A 6,447-nucleotide genomic window follows, 5' to 3' on the forward strand; every position below is an offset into this window, starting at 1 on the left:
TCAGGCTCAGAAATTCTCACAGGTTCCCAGTACCAAGATGGCAGGCAGGGCAACAGTTAGGACACATTTCTCCACCCTCAAAGAGCTCAGGGGAAGCTCTCATGCATAATTTTGGGTTTACACTCTCCACACCCTTATGATTTCATGGAAAAAAATAGTATTTTTTCTCTTTATACAAGGAGGATATTTTTTCTTTAGTTTCTCACAGGAAACTGAGATTCTTAGCCATGTAAATATCATTTCCCATGGCGTCGTCCTCGTGGCCTGGCATTTCTCCCACCTTCTGATGTTAATTGGTTTCTGAAGACTTCCTTCTGGGTGGGCAGAGTAGCTCACACCTGTAATCCCAGCACATTGGGAGGCCGAGGTGGGTGGATCACAAGGTCGGGAGATTGAGACCATCCTGGCCAACAGGATGAAACCCCATCTGTACTAAAAATGCAAAACTTTACCGAGCATGGTGGCAGATGCCTGTAATCCCAGTTATTCGGGAGGCTGAGGCAAAATAATCACTCAAACCCAGGAGACAGAGGTTGCAGTGAGCCGAGATTGCACCACTGCTCTACGGCCTAGTGACAGAGCAAGACTAGGTCTCAAAAAAAAAAAAAAAAAAAAAAAAGAAAGAAAGAAAGAAAGAAAAAGAAAACTCCTCCTGAGTATTTGATGATATTCAGGGTTTTTTGTTTGTTTGTTTGTTTTGTTTTGTTTTGTTTTTGAGTGTGTCAGCTACCATATGTTATCCTGATTTTGTAGGAAACCATACATATTTTGTTTTTTAGACACAGGGTCTCATTCTGTTGCCCAGTCTGGTGTCCAGTGGTGCAACTACTGCTCACCACAGGCTCGAGCTGCCAGGCTCAAGCGATGTTCGTGCCTCAGCCTCCTGAGTAGCTAGGATGACAGTTGCCCACCACCACACCCCACTTTAATGTTTATTTTTTTTATAGGTGCATACTGAAGTCTTTAGGAGTGAAATTTTGTGAGATGTGCAAATTACAATATTTCATAATAAAAAACATGAAGCAAACATGGCAACATATTAGTAACTGTTAAATCTGTTTTGTGTATGTGGGTGTCATTATGCCATGCTCTGTACTGCATTTGGAAAAATTTTAAGTTAAAAAAGAAAAATTCTGCCTGAGAAAGTTTTTCTAAGTTCAAAATATGATTACCTTTACTTTTAGTGAGATAATATATCTTTTTCTTTCCTTTTTTTTTTTTTTTTTTTTTTTGAGAAGTCTTGCCCTGTTTCCCAGCCTAGAGCACAGTGGTGTGATCTTGGCTCATTATAACAACTGCCTCCTGGGTTCAATCAATTCTCCTACCTCAGCCTTGCAAGTAACTGGGATTACAGGCGCTCTCCACCATGCCCAGCTAATTTTTGTATTTTTAGTAGAGACAGCGTTTCCCCATGTTGGCCAGGCTTGTCTCGAACTCCTGACCTCAGGTGATTCACCCTCCTCAGCCTCCCAAAGAGCTGGAATTACAGGTGTGAGCCACTACATCTGGCTATTTATTCCTCAACTGAATTTCTGTTTGAATTGAAACAACATAAAATCCTAATTTCGATAACAGTATTTCCATTGTTTACATTAGTTGCTAGAACACGATGCTAGAAAGCAGTGTTTCCTCAACCTCACCCGGCAGTGGTGTGGCCCGTGGCCTTCTGGACAGCATTGGGGGTGGGTATTTGGGGAGGTGTGAATCCCCGGGCTGGCTCAGCAGTGGGGTCTGTGCCTTCTCCCAGAGGCTTCTTAGCCCCAAGTCTGATTGTCCACCTCCAGTCTCCTCAATAGTGAGAGGCACATTGTCCTGCTGTGTAGAGAATCTTAGTTCTTCTGTGTCCTGCTGCATATTTTCAGGAGCTGGACAGCTCCCAGATTTCATCCCTTGTCTCAGAAATGACTTCTCAAATCATACCCTGCAGCAGCATTTTGTTAACTTGTTTTGTTGTTGTCCTTTGTTTGTTTTGAGATAGAGTTCCATCTTCTTGCCCAGGCTGGAGTGCAGTGACACGACCTCAGCTCACTGCAACCTCTGCCTTCCAGTTTCAAGGAATTCTCCTCCCTCAGCCTCCCAAATAACTGAGATTACAGGCACCTGTAACCATGCCCAGCTAAGATTTTTGTATTTTTATAGAGATGGGGCTTTACCATGTTGGTCAGACTGATTTCAAACTCCTGACCTCAAGTGATCCACACATCAGCCTCCCAAACTGCTAGGATTACATGCATGAGCCACTGCACCCAGCTGAGCCTCTTTTGTGACAGATGTGATTTGTTGGATCTAGGCCCAGTTTTGTTTTTACTCTGACTTGCTGTTTTATAAGCAGGCATCCTAGTTTAGACATTTTAATGGCATTACAGGGATGGGAAATCCCTGGGAAGAATTAGCCAACCAGTGAAGGTGTGTGGTGAGGGCATTGCATAGCAGGTTGAAGTTTAGGTTATTTGGGATTACTAAGTTACAGCAATGAAATTTATGAATGAATTAGCCGAGTGAGTGAATAAATGACTGGGTAAAGAAAACTTACCTGAGGCCAGCTGCGGTGACTCACACCTGTAATCCCAGCACTTTTGGAGGCTGAGGTGGGTGGAGCACCTGCGATCAGATGTTCAACACCAGCCTGACCCAACGTGGAGAAATCCCGTCTCTACTAATAAAAGAAAAACTACCAAATTAGCCAGGCATGGTGGTATATTCCTGTGATCCCAGCTACTCGGGAGGCTGAGGCAGGAGAATCACTTAAACCTGAAAGGCGCAGGTTTCAGTGAGCCAAGGTTACACCATTGTACTCCTGCCTGGGTGACAGGAGCAAAACTCCATCTCAAAAAAAATAAAAAATAAAAAATAAAAAATAAATAAAAAAATAAAAAAATAAAAAAACACTTATCTGTAATTCTGAGGCCCTCTGCCCTCACCTGGAGTCAGGGCAGGAAGGATGGCAGGTGTGGATGGGAGGGTGTCGCTGCAGGTGCTCACCTGTCTGGCTGGAAACCCGGTGTGGACAAGCAATGCAGCTACAGCAGCTGATGCACTTCCCTCCTTCAGGGGCTTCCTGAGTCCATGGCCACACCCTAAGCCACACCTCAGGGAATCCAATATGGAACATGAGGAATGTGTTGTCACAACTGAGCAATATGTACAGCAGTGGAGGTATGTAACAGGAAAGCCAGTTCTATGCTTTTGGAAAGGTTTGGGTGTTTTCCTTTTTTGAGACAGGGTCTCGCTCTGCTGCCCAGGCTGGAGTGCAGTGGTGCAATCGTCGCTCACTGTAACCTCGAACTCCCAGGCTCAAGCAATCCTCCCGCCTCAAGCTCCTGAGTAGCTGGAAGTACAGATGTGTGTCACCGCATCCGGCTCAGTTTTGTTTTTCTTGTAGAGACAGGGGTTCTGCCATGTTTCCCAGGCTGGTGTCGAATTCCTGGTCTCAAGGAATCCTCCTGCCAGCCTCCCAGAGGGCTGGAATTACAAGCGTGAGCACCTGCACCTCGCCAATAGTATGGGTTATTCTCTTTTTTCTTTTTTGTTTTTTGAGACAGAGTCTTGCTCTGTCACCCAGGCTGCTGGAGTGCAGTGGCACAATCTTGGCTCACTGCATCCTCTGCCTCCTGGGTTCAAGTGATTCTCCTGCCTCAACCTCCTGAGTAGCTGGGATTACAGACAACCACCACCGCATCGAGCTATTTTTTGTATTTGTAGTAGAGACAGGATTTCACCATGTTGGTTGGGCTGGTGTCGAATTCCAGACTTCGTGATCCACCTGCCTTGGCCTCCCAAAGTGCTGGGATTACAGGTGTCAGCCACCGCACCTGGCTAGTATGGTTTTTCAAAAGACAAAATGGTTTACAAATCATGAATCAAAAGAACAGTAGCTAAATGAAATTAAAATCCATGTTAGTAAGGAAATGTCACGTGCCAATGTTTCCTATGAGGCAGATGGCACAATTGATCTTCAAAGGCTCATGTGGAATTGACATTACCTTGCTAAGTTCTCCAGCTCTATTTCAGATTCAAATATTTACATTTTTGGAATCAACCAATTAATTGATAAAGCATCCTAGTCCACCTTCTAACCTATTATGAATATTTGAAGGCACCTTCATCTAGACATTGGACAGTTAGTTGAAAATTCTAGATAGTTAAGCAGGTGATGTATAATATTTGTGGACGTTGAGATGCAGGGAAGGGCCAGACATGCTGGCTCATGCCTGTAATCCCAGTACCTTGGGAGGTTGAGGTAGGTGGTTTACCTGAGGTCAGGAATTTGAGACCAGCCCTATAAAAACCAAAATTAGCCAGTAATAGTGGCATATGTAGTCCCAGCTACTCAGGAGGCTGAGGCAGGATAATAGCTTGAACACAAGAGGAAAAGGTTGCAGCATTGACCTGAGATCATGCCACTGCACTCCAGCCTGGGTGACATAGCAAGACTCTATCTTAAAAAAAAAAAAAAAAAAAAAAAAAAAAGTCTGTCATGGTGGCTCACACCTGTATTCCCAGCACTTTGGGAGGCTGAGGTGGGTGGATCACCAGGTCAGGAGTTCAAGACCAGCCTGGTCAACATGGTGAAACCCCATCTCTACTAAAAATACAAAAATTAGCTGATGCGGTGGTATGTCCCTGTAGTCGCAGCTACTCAGGGGGTTGACGTAGTAGAATCATTTGAACCCAGGTGGTGGAGGTTGCAGTGAGTTGAGACCGTACCACTGCACTTCAGCCTGGGCAACAGAGCAAGACTCCATCTTAAAAAAAATTCCCAGGGGGGTGTGACATTCAGAGCTTAGAGAAGGCACATGTTCAGTGTTAACGTTACTCAAGAATCCAGCGACTCCTTGTCACCTCCTGCTGTGCAGCAAATTCTGGACCCCATGGAGATGGAGACACACACTGCCACCTTCAGAAGCTTTAATCCCCAAAAAGTCATCGCACTTCAGAATGTCGCATCCTGCCAGATGTTTTCTTCTCCTCCGAGATTTGCTCCCAGCAGTATTGTAAGCTCGGCTGCCTCTCAGGTGGGAGTGCAACTGGGAGAGGTATATGTTCACGCCATGCAACACGATTCAAACAATAAAACAGCCACACCACCTGTGGAGGTTTGTTTTGCAGACCCCGACTTAGGTACAAATGAATGAATGCACTCACAACCAGTACAGTGATTTTGAATGGGTGGGGATGTTTGTTAACTGCTTTTAGAGAGCGGTTTTAGCAAATTCGGCCATGACTCCTTGTACATTCTTACACTTATTTGGTATAGATTAAATAATAGAAGCTTTAAGTTAACACACTTTTGCATAATTAACATGGTTGAAAGAGTGGGTTTGAATGATAAAAACTTTTGTTTTTGGACCCAGAGAATATGCCCTTCACGTGTCATTCCCCTTTGACCTCCTGCTGAGAGGGCTGTTCAGCATAGGGTTTACATGAGTGAACAGGTGGAACAGAGACAAAGGGATGTGGGAAAACAGGCCACTGGGGAAGCTTGCTTGTCCCTGTCTTTCACCCTACAACTTAAAATTTTAAGGTAAAGAACTGGTTGCCTTTAGCCCATTCCATTAAAACCTTTTGGCTTTCCAAAAGGTTTGAGACTATACATTTCTAACCTTCTCTAATATTTGCCTCCTATTTTGCCAGCCACCCTGAGTAAATCTCAACTCACTGTGAAAACCACATTTGGAATATTTTAGCTGCTGGCTGTGTGGAAAATCACCTGCATCCTCAGAGTTCAACTATGAAAAGACAAATATTTATACTGAAGAGCACAGAATTTTGTGACTATAATAAAATATATGAGAGACTCCTGGCAAAATTTGATGCATGAAAATGCTCATACATACATTACAGGCAAATATATGTACATGTTAATGGAAGTGCCAGTCACACTTTGGATCTTGTAATCAGGAGGCCGTCATCGCACCCTGTGAAAATGAGAACCTGGTTCCAATTCAGCTACTGCTGACAAACCTCGGGTCATGTGCTTGTTCATGAAGAGACTACCCAGACAGGCTTTGTGTGAGAAACCTGGCTGTTTATTCATCTGGGTGCAGGTCAGCTATGGCGGAAAAGGGCATTAACAAAGGGCAGTGGGATGAGAGTTAGTTTTACAGGTTTGGGGCGGGCAGTGGAAAGTCACAGAGTAAGATCAGTTACTGTGGTCGGGTAGGGGCAAGGAGTGTACATGACCACAAGTTCAGTTACAGTGGCAGCTGGGGGTGAGGCAGAAGAGAAGTTAAGATGACAGGATGGGTGAGAGGCATTCATATTATCATAAGAACAGTTGAGATGGCAAGTTTGGGTGAGGGTCTTGTCTGGGGAAGCTCCACTGGGTGCTAAGAGACAATGGCGAATGCAAGTGGTGGGTTGGGAGACAATCAGCCCAGGCAGGAAGGACTTCAGGCTGGCATATGGAGACCTGACATACCTGTCTTTTTATATATACGGAGAAAG

Source organism: Saimiri boliviensis, chromosome Y, assembly GCF_048565385.1.
Source record: "Saimiri boliviensis isolate mSaiBol1 chromosome Y, mSaiBol1.pri, whole genome shotgun sequence".
NCBI classification, from domain to species: Eukaryota; Metazoa; Chordata; class Mammalia; order Primates; family Cebidae; genus Saimiri; species Saimiri boliviensis.